Genomic DNA, 22370 nt, shown 5'->3' on the forward strand with positions numbered 1-22370 from the left:
ATACAAGACACTCGAGTTTAATAGTTAAATAGATTTTGAACTTCTCTCTATTTCTGGTCCCACTAAGATTCAGTTTGTTCTATTAAGATTTTTCCTTATTACTCTAGTACCTAATGTTACCTTTATTAACCTACAGGTAGTAATAATAGAATAAATTCAGGATATTTAAAAACTCCTTTCTTCTCATATCTCAATACTTTAAAGTCAAGAACAGGGGCTGAGAATTTAGCTCAGCAGCAAAGCGCCTGCCTGGCAAGCGCAAGGTCGTGAGTTCGGTTCCCGGTACCGGAGAAAAACCAAAAAATAAAAAATAAAAAAAATAAAGTCAAGAACAAAGCTTGTTGGAGTCTGTGACATTCATTCCAGTATCAGTATGCAGACAACATGCTATAACCATGAAATGCAGTGTTTTGAAAGCTGAAGTGTTACCTTCTTTTGGGTATGAGAAATACGACCACCTTTAAGTCACGTATTTTCAGCAAGGTGGGGAGGAACAAATTCCTTCTAGTCTTCCAACTAAAATTTGCTGCAAGACATCTCCTCTCCTAAAAGTAAAAGCTATCAACAAAATTTCTCTTACCTCCTCCAAAGTAAAACATTTACAAGTGGCTTTAAATTTTGTGTATAATTGGCAGTAGAGTCCAGTGCACACAGAACTATGAAAATTTGACTTCAATCTCGCAAAAACCCTGAGGCAAATGTCTGACTCATTTATTAGTCAATGGCAAAAGAGCATTCACTTTGCCTTGCTCTGAGCACTGTAGATACTGCCGACTTTTGTAAAAAGCACTAATAGAGCACACTTCTTTGCTACAATTATAAAATTTACTTTACCATGAAATTTTTATGTGTTCAGCTAAGTTTTTATGACTTCTTTTTCCTAACTCATTCCATTTGAATATCATTGTTCCATCAAACCTAAAAGAATATTCTGAAGCTATTTAGGCAAAATAAAAGTTCACAAAACCAGTGAGATCTGAGATAATTATTCTGGACAGAATACATTAAACAGTCAAACTTGTATTATCTTCTCGCAAATAAAAAGACAAGAAAAGACTCCAGGAGTCCTCAGGACTGTGTTCCTACCCCACTGAGCACATGGGAGGGTGAAAGTACAGCATCTTTTAAACTTAATATTGCATCTTCATAGCACCATATTCCTCCCCTTTGTTGTATTTATCAAAGTCTTGATTTAAACTCTATTTCTGGTGATGTGACAAATTCTCACTTACTAGCTTATAAGTGCCAAGCTTGATATTTCTCACCAGTATATTCCAACATGGAGCATAATGTTTGGAACGTGGTAGGAGCTCCAGAAATACTGTGGAATGAGTGAATGCATGCCACTCAACATCTTCTCCTGAGGTCTTTCTTCACTGAACACGCCCAACCAATCCTTGCGTCTCTGCTGTGTTTCTTCTGCTCAAAGGAAAAGCTATTCTAGGTCAGTACACTATCCAAGAAAGACAGAAGGTAAATAATTTAGAAAGCCCTTTCACTGTACCTTGTATCTTCACCTTATTTATATTTCACAGCCATGCTAAGCTTTGAATAAGGGTGTCCTCTCCAAAATTCATGTTGAAACTTAGCTATCCCGGTTGTAGTGGTATTAAAAAGTGGAATCATTGGCAGAAGTGATTACATAATGAAGGCTATGCCTCTCTGAATCAATTAGTGCCTTATAAAAGAGCCAGATGGAACTACCTGATGCTATGTTTACCCTTTCATCCCTTTGCCATGTGAGGACACAACGTTCAAGCTGCCATCTTGGAAGTCAGCACCAAGGCCCTTGACTAAACCTGTCAACACCTTTAACTTGGATTTCTCAGCCACTAAAACAATGCAAATGACTCTTGATTGTTTACAAATTACCCAGTCTTGGGTATTTTGCAGTAGCAGCACAGATGGACAAAGATACCATTTTAGAAGTGAGCACTGAAGTTCAGATGTAAAAGTCTTTTTTAACATAGTCATAACTAGAACTCCAATCACATAATATTCTTGAGATTACAATTCATGTTTCCAATATTTTCATGATACCACATTCTTGGATTGAAGACAAACAGTGTAGTGACCAGGGATGACAGAAAGAGAGTGAGTCTTTCTTGCAGCAGATCACTAACATAAAGCTGTGACTAATTGCTGAGTTTGCCATTATAGGCTGTGTTGGGGAAGAGAGCACACCTCTTATTTCAGAAACAAACAGAACCTGCATCTAAGGACAAATGATCTCTTCTCTTTCAAAACCCCTTTAAATGTCTATACTCACTAATGCCTGGCTTTTAAAGTGGAATATGTTCATTTTTTTGACATTCATAAATTAGAGGAAAATCTTATGCCATTCTTTCTCTTGAACTCCAAGATTATCCTAAACCAGGGCAAAGTACAACATTTCCAAGCATATTCCTGGGATTTGCTTAACTAAGCATCACCACGCTTTCCTAATATGCTTGTGTAATTATTGTACAAATTATTGATTTTGAAAGATTCATATTCTCCGCAATTTCTCATTGATTAGTCCAGAGTTGATTTCATTGGAGGCTAAACAAGGACCTTTAGGAACTGAAGAGGCACAAAAAAAAAGAATGCAATCCTGAATTTCCTTATCTCTACTGACCTTGTGTGGCAACTTTGCAAGTATTCAGGCGGGGAACATCCTAAATCCTAACACAAAGATGGGAAGCTCCTGGCAAAGGACTTTTAAGTTCAATAATAAAAGTTTATTGAAAGCACCTCAGATTTTCTTTTCCTGCCCTTTTTTATGGGTTTGGCTGTTTTGCTAAATTAGGTTTGAGGTTTCCTCGCTTTGTTATAGCACCATATTAATGAGGCCAAAATGTCAGGTTCCATCTCTGTAGTGACAAATGGCACCCTTAACCTCAGCAAGCATCCCTGGTTGATGAAAGCAGAGAGAGTATTTGGATTCACACAGCTCCATCCCATGATACAACACAAACAATTTCAGGGCCTAAGCAACTGAGATTGACATCATCTTCATTTGTTAAAAAAAAAAAAAAGCAAAATTTCCCCTTTTATTAAAAAGAAAACCCTATAGGCAACTTGGTGTCATTAACAAAGTCAGGTTGTTCTCCCCCAGAAAAAAAAAATTAGAAGTTCCAAAAATGAACAGAGAACCACATGACAGTTTAGAAAATTTTCAGTTCTTTGGATTGAGATGCCCCAATGATTATTGTCATAGATGTGAAAAAGTCAACATTGCACACCGAGTAATTAAAATCTGATTGATTTTATCAGGTTAATAAAGGGTGCTATTTCTCATCCCCCAAACAAACTGACAATGCACCTGGACATTACATTTAATTTGTCACTTTGCACATTTCACTGGCTCTATTGTAATAAACTTGGAAGGACATTTGCCATTCTGTCCTCTGTGATAGCAGCCCTCTCTGTGCTGTGTGCAATACGTAAATACCAAAATGTAGACAAGACAAAGTACTTTCAAAGTTCTTCCATTCAAGAACATCACAATGAAATAATTGTGATTCAGGATATCAACACTGATGTGTGGCAGTTGCTACCAGTAGAAAATAATAAAATGTAAATGAAAAAATCGCTATTTAAACAGAAATACTTTTGATAATTAGCAGATATATTGGGGGCAGTGCAGAGGGGGAAAATATCTGAAAAGGATTTAAATTTAAATAGGATTTCATTTCATATTTCCCCCATTGTACAAAAGTCCATCTTTAATTCATATTACAGTGAGTAATTTGTAATGCCGTGTCAAAATAGATATGCAAAAAGGATATGCATTTGAATTTTAAATCTGATCCCTAAGTTTGAATTTAATATAGTGCCCTAACTGAGTCTTGTATATGAAATAAGAATTCTGAATCTGTTTTGAATGTCATAAGGATCAGCAATCATGCATAGTGTTATCATTGTTCATTATCTATCATGACTTGTGAAAAGAACATGAAATGACATTAATCATTATTTCCTACTACTAATAATATACTTTCAATGCAAATTTTACCATTTTCTAAATATCTAGCAGAAGAAAATTCTTCTCCTTCACCACCCCTACTAACCACCCCCTCTTTTACTCTTGATTTGTAGTTGGGAGCCTTGATGACATGAGATGTTACTGATGGAATGAATTGCTCCAAATGGAAGATAAAGACCTGTGAGCATTAAAGAAAATTTGAACTAGCCAAGCATGGCAGCACATGCCTGTAATCCCAGCGCACTGAGAGACTGAGGCAGGGAGATCGCAAGTTTGAGCCTAGCCTGGGCAATTTAGTGACTTAGCAAAGCCTGCCTTAAAAAAAAAGTGTAAGGGCTGGGAAGGTTGCTTAGTTCATTATTATATTCAGTTCACACTCAAAAAAGAAGACTAAGAAAAAAAAAAAGGAAGGAAGGGGTATAGGAAGGTAGGAAGGTTGAATTCCCAACCCCATACCACAATACCTAGAATCAAAATATCTTTGGACCAAAAAAAACCTCCAGAGTCATTTCATTTAATCCTAATTTGTCAAATAAGTAAATAAGGATCATTAAGGTCAGCTAGGGAAATGGAAATCAGGGCTTTTGCCTTAAGATGAAGGCTTGTTCCCATGCACAGAGTGAGCAGAGCAATATTGCTGTGAGACGTGAAGGCTTTCAGAACAAACAGAATTGAGTTTGAATTCCAGTTCTGCCAAGCATTTGCTTTAGTTTCTTCATCTGAAAAACGTTTAAGCTAGTAGGGCATACTTGAGCATGTCACTATGAGGATTATATGATAAAGTGCACATAAAATACTCAACCCTAGACCTTGCAAAAATACATATTCAATAAATATTAGCTATGGATATTGTTTCTAAGCCATGTTGCCTAAACAAGCATATTTTTTCATCTAAGTAACTTAGATCTCCTCTTCCACTCAAGGGATAGACAGGTAGTAGATCTGGATAGAAGTAAGGTGAGAGAGAAAGAGAGAGAGAAAGAGAGAGAGAGGGAGAGAGAAATCCAGAACCCAGAGTGAAACAAGATCTTCCTATTTATATAGGTAAAAATTCAAAGAAGAGACAGATCTTCCATTTATATAGGTAATAATTCAGAGAAGAGACACAGACAGAGACATAAGGACTTTGGAAAGGTAACTACTAACTGGGAAAGTCCAAGACAAGAAAAGATCATAAGTGCTGTTATATTCTGGTCAAAGTTGGAATAAGAGGGTCATGTGGCAGATGCCAATCTAAAAAGTACACTGAGACATCATTGGATAACAAGAGGGAAAGACAAGGGTATCCACCAGCACTCTGTCCAGGACAGCCTGGTACAGGACTGCTGAATGATTTGAGAACCTGCTGGGAAGTGAGATTGTACAGGGCAGTACTCACGTTATTTTATTGGTCTGGACTTCTTAGTTTTAAATAAAGTGTCCATAGGATCTGTCCTCTAATCAGACATTTCTGAGAGTGAAATGGGCTACTATTAATAGTTATACTGGACTACAAAATGTAAACCAGGACAAAAGGAAACAAACAGGGACATGTGCTCACCCTAGCCTCAAGTTAAAAGTCAAATCAAACTAGCTCAAGCAAATGGACATTTATTTGTACCAGTGCTGGGAAAGTGTACTTGCAGATCTGGTTTCAAGAACACCAGGCCCCTGTGATGTCTCTAAGACTCAGTGCCTCTCTCACTCCATCTCTCCACTCTGCGTCTCCCTGTCCTAGCTTCTCTCCCAGGGAGCCTCCACCCACACATCAGCCCCTGTCACCTGCAGGCTGGCATCTTACATCCTCCAGACCTCAGCTTCTCCTTCCCAACACTCTGCCAAAGTCCCAGGACAGAGTTTCACGGGTCCAGCTTGGGCCGCAATCCTGTCCTCAGCCTACAGGTGGCTATAATTTGTGTCTAGATGTCCCCCCAAAGCCTCATGCAGTCATAGGTCTTTTTCAGAGGTGGCCGAATCTAGCGTGTGAGATTGGTAAATCAGCCCACTGACTGGTTTGGCATAGTTCTGGCTGGGATTAACGGTGGGAGTGCTATACCCACCCTACAAAGGGTACCCTCCATATAATATAAGGGGCAGAAAAATTCCTGTCCCCCTTCTTGTTGCTTTTTCTGTCTTCCACTGCCATGAACAGTTGCCCCTTTGCCACGTGCCATCCTGCCTTGGAGCCAGCAGATTACTGACTGAAACCTCTACAAACTGTGAGCTAAATAAACCCTTTCCTTCCTTAACTTTGGGTGTTGGGTATTTTGCCTCAACAATGAGAAAAGTAACTAAGACAGGCAGTAATTAAGGAGAGGAGGTTGTTGCACAAACTCATTTCTCAAGACCACTTCTGGAGTTGGGGGGAGGGGAGGAGAGAGTCATCCATTGGAGCCTCATGGCGTGAGCCTGGACAGGGGATAATTCCCCTGAAGACAAGCAAACCACAAATGTGGAAGAAGGAGATTAATACTGGACAGGTAAAACCAATAGATGGTCACTAATTCACTAATTCTTATTTGGCTCATAATAATGAATGATATCTTTTTGGAGGATCCTTATGTGCCAGGGACCATCTTCATACATTATCTACTTGAATTATCTCACTTAAACTTCAAAACAACCCTTTCAATTAGATACCATTATTTACGTATATTCAGAGTAAAGTGACTGAGATATAGAGCAAATGGTTACACCCCAAATACTGTACGGCATATTTTAAACAGAAGGCGTTTTCAAGAATAAGAGGTTCAAAACTAATAGTCTAACCAGGTCTGGTGGATCACACCTGTAATCCCAGCACCCTTGGAGACCAAGGCAGGAGGATCACAAGCTTAAGCCCAGTCTGGGCAAATTAGTGACTTAGCAAGAACATGTCTCAAAATAAAAGACAAAAAAGACTGGGATATAGCTCAGTGTGAAGGCTTTGGGTTTAATCCCTAGTGCTGAAAAATAAGTACTGCCCTCTCTGTAGAAGGAGAAAAGGAACATTCTGGTCTTCAGCTGTGGGAAATGAGGCTGGGACAAACCCCTGCCAACCAAACTTGTTAAAATAACTCTCACCTTCCTTCAGCCTCTGCACACATTTTAATTCTTTTTTCACAACTGCTTCTCTTTTTTCAAACTACAATATAAGCAACCAGGTTTTGCTACTTCTTAGGGTCTTCCTTTCCCTGAGTAGGGCTTCCATCTACATAAAAATCCATATGGGTTTTTTTTTTCTCCTGTTAACCTTTATTATGTCAAAGTAATGCCCAGGCCCAGCAAGAGACTCTAAGAGGACAAAGGTAAAGCTCTGATTCCTCTTCTGTAGAGATTAAGTAACTTACCCAAGGGCACAAGTCATTCTTTGAGAAGGCTGGGATTTGAGACCAGGCAGTTGGATTCCAGCATCATGTTCTCAGACCTAACCCACACAGGCATCCCATAGAGTATGGCAAACACTGAGACCAGGGTAGTTCTCTTGGAACAACAGCGGAGAGGCTCAGAACAACCATGGATTGTCCTCCACTTCCAACATTCCCATGGCTCTGCATAAATGTTGAATAAATATTTGCTACTACCAGTGTGAAGTAATCCCCCAAATTCTCTTGCGCAGCACGCCACCTTATGAGCCTTTCCAGGATACTTGTGGTTCTTGTTTCAAATCTGAGATGGTTAGAAGAACCTAAAGCCAATCAAGAAAAGCATCCCCTTTATTGATTTTCAGCCCCACCCTCCTCATACAAATTACCTGCACACTTTTGACAGAGTGCCCACGCCTAGCAGTCAGCACCAGCTTCTTGAGAAATGGAAGTTGGAAGCCACGTTATCTCTCTGGCTTCGTCAGTAGCTCTAAAATCCCAGCAGGGAAATCACTCAGTGCTCAACTCCAACAAAGGAACCCATGAAGTCAAGAAATCTGCCATTAACAACCAGCCAAAATTTAACTCAGAGTGAAGGGAGGAAAAAATAAAATGACGAGACGTGTTCCTACAGACTATGTTTTTATAGCAAAGAATTTCTAATTACAGCTATGCAAAAAAGGCACTTTAAAGGTTCCAAGAATAATCCGGCTGTGTTGATGCAGAGCAGTACTTGGCAATTTTTAATGCTTGTGTATTTAAATATATTTGGCCATGTTTACTTGCAAATTCTTAAATTAGACCTGAATAACTGGCTGATAGATACATAGTACAAAACAGCTTGTTTGTAACAGGAAAATTGTTCAATCTATCTTCCTTTATAACTGAGCTTCAACAGCCTTGATTTATTGGTGTGGTTCAGGAAATTTGTCCCACATAGAGTTATAGGGAATCACTTTCATTTGTATGCTAACTGCTTTTGATTTTTTTTTTTTCTTTTTAGCATCGTCAGTGGTCTTGGTGATTGATTTTCAGCCTAGCTAAACCAGTTCATGTTACACATATTCCCCAGTAGGAAAGAGAGCAGTTTAACGGACAGTACACTTTGGGACACAAAGAAAATTCTGATTATTTCACTGACACCTGAAAGTGTCCAAGAATATGCTATATAAGCAAGACTTCTGGACTTTGAAAGCAAGGCCTTGACAATAACAAAGAAAGTAACAACTCTTTAATGAAATAACATACACAGTAAGGTACTTATGAAAGCTAAACAACTAGTCAAAAATTTAGTTCTCCAGTCACAACTCTGGAGTTCAGCTCCAGAACCATCAACTACCAGTTATACGACCCTACACAAGTTACTTTACCAGTTTGAACCTCCCTTTCCACACCCAAAACTCAGAACAATAATAAAACTTGCCAACAATATCAGCAACATTTCACTGTTTGAAGAATAAACAAGACAAGGTGTATGGAAAATGATTAACAGCTCAAGTATCTCCAATAAATATTGGTTATTTTTGTTGTTAGAGTTGTAATGGAAATAAACACAAATATATCTCCCTGGCTACCAAATACGTAATAATTTAAGTGAAATAAATTACAGAATCACCCAAATGAGGGCAAAGATTTCTACCTAGCCCATCATGATTTCTCTGCATGAGAGCTAGAACTTGTTCATAATGTCCCAGTCAAATGTGAATTTGGGAGCATTATTCTAAACTGCTTTCAATTAGTACAAGAGCAAATTTTCATTCATTTCAGACTCTTCCTCCCTGACCCTTATATGCATGTGACATGCATTGCCTTTATGCCACATACATTGCATCTGTTAATTCCATTTTCCACCCTCACCACCACTTCTCCCCAAATCTTGGAAAATCTTCAAACCCCACTCAACGCAAGTGCAAAACATGGCACATTTCCCGTCCTTGTCTCCCAGTAGCCCAGTAAGGATGTGAATTATTTTTGTGATTTCTGTGTCCTGACATCCCTGCATATCATCCTAATGCATTTCTTTGATGACAACCCATTGTATTTTCTTTTGGAAAGTCCCTTTATGCCATAGCATCCCATTAAAATTAAGCTGTCTATTAAAGTGCCCTGCTTCTCCTGGAAAAAGAATAAACGTATGACCTGTATTCATTGCCCAGGGGCACGGAAACAAATGACCATAAATGCAGCAGCTTAAAGCAACAAAAACTTATTCTCTCGCAATTTAGGAGGAAATAAGTCCAAAGTCCAGCCTTCATCAGGATTGTTTATTTCGGAAAGCTCAGGAGAGGAGCCACCCCACACTTAGACTACAATTTATGGTGACTGCTGAAGATCCTTAGTGTTCTTTGGCCCCTGACATATAACTCCAGTGTCTGTTTCACATCATCTTTTCTCTCTTTTGGTCTCTCCTCCTTTGCTGTCTCTTGTAAGAGTACTCTCATTGGATGTAGGGTCCAATTAATCCAATATGCTTGCGTCTTAATCCTTAGTTTAATTGGATCTGCAAGAACACTTGGTCTAAGTCAGATCATAGTCTGAGGTTCCAAGTGGACATGAACTGGAGGAGGAACACCTGTCAACACATTTAATGACCCAAGATCAACCAGCCCAACTCTCTCCCTGGCAAACCAAAAGAACTGAAACTATTTGCACCACATCCATTCCACCAGCAAAATCCTAAAGAGATTGTCCACTAGTTCCTATAATCTTCATCCCAGAAACTTCTCTAATCCCCTTCTTCCATGGCTGAGCTACTAAGTCTTCAATTCTGTGCCATACCCAGTATCCTCTCAATAAATTATGGTATAGCTTAACTAGCTAGAAATCAGATGCTGGTACTAGAAAGCTAAGTCTAAATCAGAGACCATAATGTCTGAGCCACTTAAATCCAGAAAGTAGAAATACAAACAACAGAACAGCAAGTCTAGATTTTTTTTCTACTTTCCACTAATCCCATATTCCTTTGATCACAACTCCACGACCCACCTAACTCAGGAGTTTCTATTTCTGGAAACTTTACTTGCTCTGCATAGTGATTTTTCCAGAATTGTTTAAAAGTTTATCCAAGTGTATAGGTGATAGTTCCTGGCACCTTTTCAAATCCTGAAAATGCTGACAGACTGACTAAACTAAGAAGTTATCTTATAATCCTAGGGCAGACTAATTAAATCCTACATACTGACATTTTTGGCTAAAAAAAAAATGATAACTACACTAATTAGCCCGTTAGAAAATGTTCATATCTCATTGTGCCAAATGAGAGAGGATTCCTTCTAATTGTTCCTACAGGATTGCAAGCGACTGCCGTGGACACGATTTAATTGCCGGAAACATCATTACCTTCTAAGTCCCATCACCCACTTAACTACCACAGAGGTTCCATCCAGACAATGAGAAGGAGTCAGGGCTGGATCAACTTCCTAGAATCATGGCTCATTACCACTGCACTCCAAAGTTTAGGAACATAATGAGTTTTTGAAAGTGAGGATAAATGTGGCCTTTGACTTCCTACAGGATCCTACGCTGTCTGGGGACACAAGGAAGCCAAAATGCTAACAAACTAGTGCAGAGAGAACAATGGAAGCACTGCGGACTTTGCAAAGCTCTGTAGAAGCTACACCACACGCATATGAAGATTTGGAGCATTCTGAAAAGTGTTTATTTAGACAAAATCTCTAAGGATTTACTAAATGTCAGGCAGTGAGATTAAAATGTCAACTTACAGCAGAGAAGCCAAAATAGAATCAACAACAATGAGGCAAATGACTTGATTGGACACAGTGTAACAAGTCTCTGTGGACCTACTATGTGTAGGAAAGTATCATAGGCCCTGCAGGGAACATAAAGATGATCCACAAGAGGTTGTGGCCCCCAAAGAGTTTATAATCCAGACAGGAAGGTAAGAGAAGAAGGCAAATGCCAGAACTACAAGTAAGGAATGAAGTAAGGGCTTAAAAATGCAAAAATATCCAGCTATCTGAGTAACTACTTTGAAGATAACAATATGTAATATCACAACCATTGCTGATTTCCTATCACCTTGTTTTGAAATTCTATATAATTTTTATTGTTTCTATGTTGTTTTGTTTATGCCTATGTTTTTGTTATTTTGTTTTTGATATTTTCTCTTTAAAATTAAAAAAAGAAAAAATATATATGTACATACAAGGATAGCTGAGATAAGTGTATTGCTGATGTCTATTGGTTCATTGAAAGGAACAGTTAATGCCTAAATTTTTTTTTCTCTTGACCAATTTTGTATGCTTATATCTGATAATTGGAGCAACTAATTTGAAGACAACAATATGCCATATAACAACCATTGCTGAATTCCTACCATCTTGTTTGGTGAAGCTCTGTGTCATTTTGAATATTTTTATTACTTTTTATTCTCTTTAATTACTTTATCAATCTTGCATTCTTACATCTGGTAATCTGAGCAACTTCATTGAAGATAACAATATGTAATATAACAACCATTGTTAATTCCTATCATCTTGTTTTGAAATCTTGTATTGTTTTTATTGTTTTGGTGTGGTTTTGTTTGTGTCTTCATTGTTGTTATTTTGTTATTGCTTTTCTCTCTTTAAAATAAAAAAGAATGCAAAAGTGAAACACTAGGAGGAAAGGAATTACATTAGCTACAGAGGTACCCCGGGAAGCTATTATAGTACACAGTATAAAAAGTAGAAATGGCCCTTGAGTGATAGGCTCCTATGTACAGAAAAGATCATACAGTTCTAGAATCAACCCAAGCCAAAGGAACAGAGAGTAGATTAGAAATTATCAAGAGCTGAAGGGAAAAGAAAATAATGAAAAATTATTGTTTAATTGTTACAGAGTTTCTGTTTGGGGTGATGGAAAAGTTTTGGAAATAGGTAATGGTTATAGGTGGAATAGGAATAGGTTATAGTTGGAATGGTTTTGGAATAGGAAATGGTTATAGTTGCACAATTTTGTCATTATCATTAATACCACTGAATGCTATACTTAAAATTGTTAAAATGGTAAATTAGATTATATATTTTTTTCACAATTTAAAAAAAAACTCCCATCTCTATTGTTTAGCTGAGGATTCTGAGATTCCTACCCTTGGATCCTGGCTCTACACTTTACTTACAGATATCCCTCCCACCACCTCTATGGTATATTTACATCTAAATTCATACTAACACCAAGGAGACCAGAGTCTTTATTCTATCCAGACACCTCAAATCAGAACAATGGCCTTTGACTCCAAACCTGAGAACCCTTAAGTTGTCACATTACATTCTCCTCTTTGTAGGAACATAGTCTATCTGCCAGAAAAGCTGCATTGTCCATTTCATGCCAAGCAATCACAGCTTGGTCTAAACTCTTCACCCTCACCTTTCCAGAGAGCAAACACAACACTCAGAATCCTAACTTTGTGACATTTTCAAAAGGACACAGTGTATTAGTCACCTTCCCATTGCCGGAACAAAATACCCAATACCTGCAACTTAGAAATAGATGCTCATGCTGGTTCATGATTTCAGAGTATTCAGTTCATAATTAGTTAGTTCCAAGGCAGAAATGCTTAGTGGGAGGGCATGGCAGAAGAGAGGTTGCTATGGCACCAGGAAGCAAAAAGAGAAGGGAGGGGCCCTAGACAAGAATACACCCTTCTTGCTCATCCCTTCATTGATCCCCCTCTTCCAAAAAGGTCTCAACTCCAAACAACACCTACAGCTATGTACTCACTAATGGATTAACCCACTGATGAATGCAGAGCTTGCATGATCTAATCACCTTCCAAAAGCTTCACCTCTGAACACATGAGACTTTTGGGGGCACTCTAGATTTAAAACTATAATACCCATATTCAACAAGCCAACACTTCCTAGCATAGGAGCAAAAAGTCCACTTGAAACAGCATTAAAACCTTAATGCAGAATCCAGGAGACCCAAACTCACCAATAATGAATGGAGTGAAAGCAAAAGTCCTCTATTTCACACCCTGTCCCTGCAACCAAGAGGGTCCAGCCTAATGTTTGGTACAATGGCAAAATGTTTCAGATAGATTTTCCAGAGTAACCCAAGACCCCTGAGCCCCTCTACATGAATTGTCTACTGTGGTGACTTAATTTTATGTTTTTAGTTTCAAGGAGAAGAGATTTAGATAAATGTTCTAATGCAGTAATTAGCAGTTACATTAATAGCATTGATTTCCCATCATGTTGTCCCATTATTGTAATTATATTTCTCTTTAAACAATTTTTCAGACTGTAATCTTCTACTAAGATGAGCCTGATACCCTGAATAACCTCCCCTCTCCACTATGCACCCTAACGTGGTAATGAGTCACGTGTTATTTAATCTTATATCACACATTTTTAAAAAATCACTTCAAAGAGCCATGGTAAAAGTCCTGTCTCAGGTAATTTCCTCCAGGACCCAGGGCCAACATTGAAATCATAAAAGAAAGTGGTCATTTGGTAGGACTAGCTATACAAACAGCTCCTTGACATCACATTAAGATGATTGAAATCCCATCCTTGAGGAGCCCTTGGTAGATCTGTGCATGTTTTCCAGAAAGAATAAACCATAGTAGCCATTTGGAAAGAACACCACTTACCGAGAATCTAGAATATTTATCAGCTATTCTGAGATAAAGGCTAACATATATGTACCTCTTACTCTGTTTTAGGCACTAGTGTAAATTCTTTCATAGGTAAACTCATTTGTGAGGTAGACAATATTCTGATTCCCATTTTACAGATTAAAAAAAACCTGAAGCATTTCCAAGATCATTTAGCAAATAAGTAACATGGCAAGGATCCAAATGCAAGCAGGCTGGCTTCAAGATCTGTGCTGTTAACCTCTACTACTCTGTTCTCTGATACATTATTAAGTCATCTCTTAAGGCAGATCTTCTATACCTGTTTTGACAGTTGAAGATGCTGACAGTAGGAGATATTAAATTCCTTAAAGGAGTATGACTAGTAAGTACCCCAGGTGTGTGAACCAGGTTTATCTGACTCCAAGAAATTTAATCCATCCCTTCCATTCAAAAAGAAAATAGCACAACACCCACCCATGATTGCTATATAGAAGCATAGGAAAATGAGAAACAACATAATAGCCCACATGGTCCAACAACTAAAGGAGAGAATTACAAAGACTTCTACCTGATCTATGAGCCAATTTTCTCTTCCTCTGAGGACCAAGTGATGGAGTATTGGCCAGTAGAATGTGAGCAGGAAATTTTGCAGCGCAGTCTGCCATTTAACTTTTCTCCATTCCTTGGATGAACGAGGAGACTGCAAGAACCAGATGAGGGAGGATCTCAAGAGTAAAGGAAGCCGGGTTCCTGACTGACCACAGGTAGGTTGTCCAGCTAGGAATGGACTCAAAGGACAATGGCAGCAAAAAAGTAAACTTACCTGTTTCGAGCCACAGAGATTTTGTGCCTTTCCCTTAAAACAACAAATGCTATATTAACTAATATAATGCAGGAGCTAAAGGCTATCATATAAAAATGTGAAATATATGTCACTGGTGTACAGATAGGTTGTAAGTAGAAGAGAAATAGACAATTCAGCCTGGAACAATGGAAACTATGTGATCTACAGCCATGAAGCATTTGGTAAAATTGTTCCTTAATAACGAGGTAGGCAGCTCACATGTCTAAGAGCTTCTCCCCCAAATGAAATGAGATACCATTGGAGGTTTTGAGTAGCAGCGTGACCTCATTAGAAGGATCACTCTGGCCAGTGTGTTGAGAGTAAAGCAGAAGTCAGCTGTAGAAGGAGGACAAACAGCAAGTGACTACCACTGATTTCAAAGGGCAAATTCTTGGGATGAAGGCCTTCCTATAAGCCAGTGATGCTTAGTTCCCCTAAAGGATGTTTCTGATCCACCAGTTCAGGCAAAGTTATTACCACTAGTTCTGAGAATATTATTGCTTCTGATCCATGACTAATTTCAAAGTAAAAAATAAATTAAATATAGAGAAATGATATGTATCACAGTATGTAGTATCTTTGTCATTGTAAAACTGGCCTTAAACATTGTCAAAACATATGTGTAACACACAGGAAATTCCAAAGTTGGCCAACTTATTGAAAGGGTCCTTAAATATTTAATTTTATTGGCTGTAGAATTGTGACTTCTCAAAATCTTGGATGCATAAAAATATAAATAGTCCTTAGGAGACTTACAGCTGCCTCCCTGAGACAGATGTATACAGTTTACTTCTCTGTCCAAACTTCCCAGGGCGTAAGTATGAGAGGCTAGGTAGTAGGAAAAAAATCACCTTTTGTGCTTCTTTAGGAACACATTTGACATCTGTTTGTCTCAGCCTGCAAGGTATTCCAGAAAAGATGGTCCTGTCTAGACTCTATATCTATTCAGCAGTTGCAAATGTCTGAATCAAGTTTATTGTATCTCTGTTCACTGTTCTTATCACATACCAATAAAATCCTAAGCAATTCACAAAACAAAGAGTAGGGTATTTGGAAGACTATTAAAGTAAGAATGCCGGCACAAGGTGTTCACCTTCCCCTTGTACCCAAATTCCATTTTACCCAGTGGCTAGAAATCACAATACGTTCAATCTTTGCCTGACACTTGAGGGATAGACATTGAACCCCAGCTTGTTCTGAGCTATGTCACTGCTGCCACTTATACCTTACAAGTTCAAGCTCTCGTGGTAGGAGATGGCCAGGAAACCACTGCTATTCTCAGAAAGAGGAGAAAGGGCTTTCATCCCAGTCAGTACTCAGACATCGCGTGCACTTGTCAATGATGAAATGATCCCTTGAAGGAGCTGAGAAGGAAAAGGTAAAACGGGCCACCCACTGTTTTCCTGTTTGCTGAGCATCATTCAAAGGTAGAGTTAGCTGTTATTGAAATAACTTAAACTGTGGAGAAAATATCAAAATAAGCCTATTACGCTAGAACCCAACCATTACAGCCGAGGAAATAATACAATAAATCCTTTGAAATGAAGAAATACAGCAAGAGGCACTTGAAAACTGAGCGGTGTTTTGTCACCAAATTGCAGCATTAATAGCTCTTTGATGTTCCTTGCTAAATTCTATATTTCTGATACTCAAAATGAATATTAGGAAAATCATACTTATTTTACACAACTCATTAGCAGAAAGGAAGAAAACAAGATGATACTTTGGAACCATAAATCTCCTCTATCACTAGCTGTGAATCTGATAATATTGGAAGAGGGAAGCAAATTGAAAGGGAAAGAACAAGTCTAAACTGTATTTATAACCTTGGGTATAAATGAACTATTATCTCATCAGCAGAAGATAAGTCCTATTTGCAAGACTAAATGGAATGCAAAATGCTGGCAATAGTCCTCTGGTAATGATAGGAAACTAGGCATTGCAGAAGAGGTTATTTCCTTTTCATTATCAGCAGGACCCTGGTGTCATTTCTACATACCTATAGTGGTTTTTTTCTTTCAACAGATTTTTCTTCCCTGCAGATATACCCATTTACCCCAGCTAATGAAATACCACTTGCATTTACTCTATTTAATAATAACAAATTCAAAGGATCAGAAGGAAATTAGATGCTCACAGACACCCAGCTCCATAGGTGAGGCCTAGCTGATGACTTGCTCTGTTTTCAGGCTCTCCTTATCACTTGCCTGGTACTCGAGATGTCTGTTACTCAATTGCATTTTAATTTGTTAAGGGAAGTCGAAGTCATGACTCAGCTATAATGTGGCAGCATGTGAGTATTAAACCAAAATGCAAATCTAGCAGCACATTCCTAATGAGATGCAGCAAGCCCATTTTTCTTCATATCATTTCTCATTTCATTTGGCTGGTTTAGGGTAGCATTTATGTGGCATGTGGTCATGTTTACACTTTATTACTCCAAAGCTATTCCCACATTATTAGTCAACTTGAAGGTGTAATTCTGAAACTTACTGTCTTAGAGACATGTAAACACTTGGAAAAATCTGTTTCCCCATGCAGCCATTGTGTTGGGAAGGTCATGTTTGTGCTGAAGGAGGAAAATGTTTCTAGTGTTTTTGGACATGTGCAATGGGTCTTTCTCCTCTGTCTTAAATTTCCATTCTAATTACCTCATGAATCTGTCATCAGCCAGCAAGTAAAAGGCCTTCCAAGTTCAGGAAGTTATCTTAGTCTGGATTCTCCAAAAGCAGAGCTTAAAACAAAGTAGTATTTCAAAGGTGATCTCAGGAAACATCAAGAGCAAATGAGTAGAGCAAGAAAGGGAAAAAAGTAAGTCCAGGTGTACTAGTCAGCATTTCTGTTGCTGGATACAATACCAGACCCATTACCTAAAAGAAGAGAACTGTAATTTGACTCACATTTTTTTGAGACAAGGTCCTACCATGTATTGCAGGCTGGCCTTGAACTCACTGATGTAGCCCAGGGAAGCCTCTGACTTTCTACTATCCTCCCGTCTCAGCCTCCCCAGTGCTGGAATTACAGGTGTGGGCCACCATGCCTAGCTTTATTAGGCTCACATTTTAAGGAGATTCAGTCCATGGTCAGCTGGCTCCAGGCAGAAACATTGTGGCAGAAGGGCAGGGAAGAACAAAGTTGCTTAGTTCATGGCAACAGGAGGCAGAGCAGAGGAACAGTGTCAGAGAGGAAAGAACAAGGGACCAGATACAGTCCCCAAAGTCACACCCCCATCACCCACCCAGACACATCAGAAATGTGTTGCACCAATTCTTTGAGAGCTCCCCCCAAGACAATAAAGTTGACACAATCAAGCTTGGCCACCCCACCAGACAAGGGTGAGTTAGTGGAGGATTCTGCCGTATGCCTCTATCTCCCTGGGCACTGTCTGAGACACGGTGTCAGTGGCACAGGACTACTGATGGGCAGGGAAATGAAGTACTTATCTTTCAGTTTCTAGACCTCAGTGGTTGAGACTTGCTTCCGAGGGCATTAACCCCTCTGACACCCTGCATTCTAACCAAGCACATTTCAGTAGCCTGCGAACAACCCAGGACAGACACATAGCAACACAAAGAGTTGTCAGTAGGCAAAGAACTTTCTAGATACTAAGCCATCCGACAGTACCATAGGAATATGGCTGGAGACTGTGCTGTGTGGTGAGGTGACACCAGAACTAGGTGTGAATTCAGGCTTCTTTATCACTCACTGTGTGGCTTAGATTCGGGACTCCTGATCTCCAACACTTGATTTTCTCTTCAATGAAATGAGGTTGTACTGCAGATCTCTTAAATAAGGATTCAGTAATGATGAGCTATTGAGTGTAAACTCCTAACTCCTAGCATAAGACTCACCACACAGTCAATAAACACTGATTGTTTTTATCCTGAATATAATCTTCAGTAACTTGTTGCACAATATGTGCTTTCCACACCACTTCACCTTCCTCAGCATGGGACACAGCTTTTCGGCTACACCCCTGTGACGGCAGGGCTAGGACAAGAAGCAGTAGGACTCTTGTCCACCTCACTGCAACAATTCCCAGCCATTTCTCAGACATGGTACATGTCCTGACTTTGTATAGTAAATACAGGCAGGCAGGTCTCTGAGAAACCCCAACTGCTGAGAAAGACCTGCAACAAAGAAACTCTCTCCCCCTCACCCCCAGAACCCTTTGATAAATTCAACAAAAAATATTGGGTCACAGATATTGATGCTTTTGCTTTATCTGGGGGATGTGCTGGTTGCCATTAACCTAAAGCTGAGACCCTCTCGTGCTCCAGTCCTCTTGGACAAGGGTACCACAAGCACTGATCACAATAGTCGAGTTTAGACCTAAACCCTAGACCAGCGGTGGCGAACCTATGGCACACATGCTGCAGCAGGTTGTTGGTTATCATTGAAAGTTCTAGAAGGTTCGCCATCACTCTTCTCTACACAGTGAAAAAGATGTAACCATGTCATCAGATAGCCCCAAATGCTTGTAAAATAAAAGGAACACTACTTCTAAGTTCTAGTAAATGTCTGTTGGGTTTTTTAATAATGCTTAGCTTTTCACATTCTGGTCTTTGTTTCTCCCTCTCTGTTTAAAAATAGTTTGTTGTTTTGTTTGGTTTGGTTTGGTTTGGTTTGGTTTTGCTTTGTTTTTTGAGACAGGGTCTCAATATGTAGCCCAGGGTGACCTCAAACTCAGGGTGATCCTCCTTCCTCAGCCTCCCCAGTGCTGGGATTACAGGCATGCACACCATGCCCAAACTAAAAAATTGGTTTTTTAAAAAGAGCAAATGAACACACATCCCCAAGGTTACTCTTCAGCCAAACAATGTCTCCTTGTGTCTGGATCCAGTTGCCACCTGCAGAGTGTCAAGAAAGCCCTTGTTTCTCTGGACCATGGGGAGATATGACTCTCATGTCTACTTGTGGAGATGGCTAAATAGCCCTAAACCATTCCTCCCAATTCTGTACTTACAAAGAAATGTCTCAGAAAAGAATCAGAAATGACATCCCTGTGCTGTGTGAGCCATATGGTGTACATTTCAGAGGAGGCTTGATTGGAGGAAAAGGAAAACACAAACAGGACAGGAAATGAAGAGCCATGTTACCCATGAATTCAGTTTAGGGTTCATGTGTTGGCACTGGAGTCAACCACCTCTCCAACTGACACTGGATACCTGAATGGTATACTTACTTATATTTATTACCCTACTGAGGAAGACCGAGGTGCACCCATCCTTTGTATGGCCCTCAACTTCACAAGAGGAAGTGAATGGTTAACAAAAACTCCACGTGAATTTTCCTATCTCCTCCTGATGTGGCTGCATGACTGAATGGCAAGCAGAGTTATAAATAGTTGATGCCCTGCTCTGATGCTGCAGTGCCTAATGAATTGTTGCCTCCATAAACTTTTTATGTGTTGCACTGTAGAAGGGAACCAATTAAAAAGTTTTGCCAATTTGAATCCTCCGCATAAAGTATCCTCGGCAAGGAAATAAATGTCTCTGATGCCTTTGGATGCTTGGTGAGCTAAAACTACATCCAAATTGGCTCAATAATATCTTTATACACTCCTGTGATGCTTTGCTCTCTCGCTCATGGTAAGTATTTGTATATCATCAAATGCAAACAATTTTCTGAGCTTTCTTTCCCCCTCACCACCACACACCCACTTTGTAAAACAAAAGTCCAGGACAGACTTTTAATTTGTTTTAGGTCTTTCTTATTAAACTTGTCTGCATCTCTGACTGATCCATTCTGACCTCCCTGGAATCGCGAAGAAATGCTCTGAGGAAAAAAAAAAAAAAAAAAAAAGCTGATAGTTGTGTTTCATGGAAGCCAAAGTTCTTCTTGCAAATTAAAATTACATTCCACTTTGCTGAACACTAAGAAAATCGGCTTTGGAAAATTACCTCGGCCCTAAAGATGGGCCTGCCACTTACCAGTCGAGCCCTGCTCCTCTAATGCGCATCTGTGAGCAAACACGCTTGGCTCTGACTCACATCGGACTAAACAAAATCTCATTAATAGACTTGGCCTAAAGAAGCACTTGAAAAGACAACTAATCATGTTCCACATGATGGGAAATGTCACACAAAATCAGAACGGAGGTGAATTTTTAGACAAGCACTTTCATCATAGGATGGCACCTTCTTCTAAAAATTAGTGTGGATTGTGTTAAGGCTGGTCTCCCACTCTTCCCAACACTGAGCTCAGATTACTGACGCGTCATGTTCAAGATGAGGACAAGGAGGAGGAAGAAAGGAGGGAATGTGGCAGCCTGTGTGCTGCCAAATGAAAAGGGGACCAGCAGTGGCTCAGGCACTGCAGTGGGAGGTGGAGTTGTGGATGAGAAAGGGAGCCCTGCTCTGCCTTCCCAGGGCTTGCAGTGGAGAGAGGAGACAAGTTGAAAGTGATGAACCAACATAAAGGAGCCACTATAAAATAGTAAAAGTGTAGTCTGAATTGAGACTTAAGCAAACAACAAAGCTTTAAAGAGCTGAAAACCTTCCTGAAGTGTCGGGTTAAAAATATCCCTTAGTTATTGCAGATTCGTCAAGTCTGCAATCTCCCAAATGAGTGTACGGTGAGGGCTAAACAAAAAGAAGCAAATGGAATCATTCCAGGGCACCAGGAGGATCAAAGCCTTTCACAGAATTTGAGATTCTCTTAAGGCTAACGCCAAGACCTTCTCTGGGTGGCCCATATTTATTTAGTTATCAGAAGAAGGGAAGGGAATACTCAAGAAAGGTAGAACCACTCAAGCACTTTTCCAGGTAAAGTATTGAATTAATCTACCCAGGAGTGAGATGCCTGGGGCTACAGTTTTATCTAGTTGAGATTGGATCCAGGTGTCCTTGGCTATGATCTTGTCCTATCCTTTGAGGCTTTCTGGCTTGCTCCACTATTACTGGCTTCAGTAGGGATTAGTGATTCACAGAGGTTCACTTACTACGAGTCCACTGCCCATCTCCAGACAAGGAGCCTATGTCATAAGCAGACTCACAAGTAAACATGGAAAGCCCAATTGGCTAATTTAAGTCCTGCTCAGGGCTGCTTTGTAGTAGTCTCCATCACAGAAGATAAACAGTTGAGATGAGGCTTCAAAAATGAGTGATTCCAGAAGACAAAATTGGCCACATGCCACAGGCTGAGGAAACGTTGTGTGTACATGTAGCATCACAGGAACAGAAGTCCAGGAGGCAAAAAGGGAGAGAGGAGGCCCAGCAAGCAGCAGGATGCTGCTTTAAGAAAGACCTGGAGTGCATTGAAAAGAAACTCTGTCATTAATCTAGAGTCAGTTTAGATTTTTGTGTAGGGAGCAGAACGGTTACATCTAACTACAGTCAGGCACACCTAAGGCCATTCTGGCCTTAAGCAGCTGGCATAGATGGCGGTGGTTTCACAACATTATGACAAAGTTCAGACATTCCTATCATCTAGTGATGTCACACCCATGACAATGTGACAGCACACCCCACTACTCACGTTTGTACTGATGCTGATACAGACAAGTCTACAATTTCATTTTTATACACAATTGGGTACTTTTCTGCCATACAGAAGAATAAATTTGAGTCATTTGTAAGAAAATTGATGTACCTTGAGAACATAATGTTAAGTGAAATCAATCAGACACATGAATTTAAATATCATATGACTTTC

Source organism: Chinchilla lanigera, unplaced genomic scaffold (assembly GCF_000276665.1).
Source record: "Chinchilla lanigera isolate Chin_1 unplaced genomic scaffold, ChiLan1.0 scaffold00004, whole genome shotgun sequence".
NCBI lineage: Eukaryota > Metazoa > Chordata > Mammalia > Rodentia > Chinchillidae > Chinchilla > Chinchilla lanigera.